Genomic DNA, 1,226 nt, shown 5'->3' with positions numbered 1-1,226 from the left:
AATGTCTCTGGTATATGGTTGTTCATTGTTTTTGTTATTTTCCACCTGGTCCATTATACTCCTGCTATGAGTGAAATCATCCGGTATTTTTCTTTCTCTTTCTGGCTTATCTCACTAAGCATGATCTTTTCCAGCTCCATCCAAGTTACTGCAAAAGACATGTTTAAACAGTAAAATTTTTTTCATAAAGTTTCTATGGGTCTGGAGTTGGAAGGAGCTTAGATAGGTGGGTGTGGCCTCAGTTTTCAGGAGTTTCTCCTCAGCCAGTCATCTGAAAGCTTGTGTCCATTAGGGAGCTAGCAAGTTGGTACTGCGGGCAGGAAGCCCCTCGCAGTGCAGACATGCACTCTGCCCCAGAGGGAGTGATCGAGAAAGACTGAGGAGGACCTGTTAGGTCTCACAAATAGCCTCAGTGTCACTGTCACATCCAGCACTTTTGCTTGTCACAAATATATCCTGTCGCTAAGCCAATGCAAGTCAGGAGAGGAGTAGGCTCCATCTTTTGAAGGGAGCAGTGGCAGTGAATTTGTGAACATATTTGGAAACCACCACAATCTGGCCTTTGGCCTCAAACTGTTTCTCTCCGGCCCATTACAGGATATATTCCTTTCAAGGTGCCCCCACCCCCACCCCCACCCTCATTCTCCTGTGCAGCATCAGCTTGAAATGTAGGTCTTGTCCAGGCCGGGTCCTGGAGTGGCTGAGGCTCCTCAGAAGTGGGGCTTGAGCACAGCTTCTGAGCCCTGTGCACTGAGAGCCTGCAGCCCCCATTCCTCCTATCTTTTTAGATCACTTATATCAGGGAAACTTTCAAGCAGGCCCAAAGTGTCCTGTTTACTCACCTGTAGTAGTTAGCAGCATTTTATTGCTTTTTCATCTGATACTTCTCTCTGTTTTCATCCTGAACTATTTTTTTTTTTGAAGATTGATTTATTTATGCATATAAGAACTGGGGTACAGGCCAGAGGTGAGGGGTGAGAGGATTCACCCAGACAGTGGGGACAGAACAGGCCAATGGGCTGAAATACACTGCTGAGGGGAGCAGTGGGCGAGACAGGAGAGGTCTGCTGTGCTGTGTTGGTCACTCCCTGGCAGGGGGCGTTGAACTTGTGCTGTAGTGGCTGTGGATAGCTTCATAGTGCTGTGCTTTAATCCGTTGCGCCACCAGGGAGGGCCCTCCTCCTGAAGTTTTTTTTTTTTTTTTTTTAAAGATTTATTTATTTGTG

At 46.8% G+C, this 1,226-nt stretch overlaps 1 protein-coding gene across 2 annotated transcripts in view; it reads left to right on the top strand.

Annotated features, from left to right (window-relative positions):
• FLCN (folliculin) overlaps positions 1-1,226 on the top strand; it is a 19,947-nt gene that overhangs the window by 9,678 nt on the left and 9,043 nt on the right. The gene's annotated exons all lie outside the window — the stretch shown is intronic.

This window comes from Condylura cristata, unplaced genomic scaffold (genome assembly GCF_000260355.1).
Source record: "Condylura cristata isolate star-nosed mole 26May11 unplaced genomic scaffold, ConCri1.0 scaffold00017, whole genome shotgun sequence".
NCBI classification, from domain to species: domain Eukaryota; kingdom Metazoa; phylum Chordata; class Mammalia; order Eulipotyphla; family Talpidae; genus Condylura; species Condylura cristata.
The sequence above is the reverse complement of the archived record's forward strand: the minus strand, read 5'-3'. Positions and strand labels throughout refer to the sequence as shown.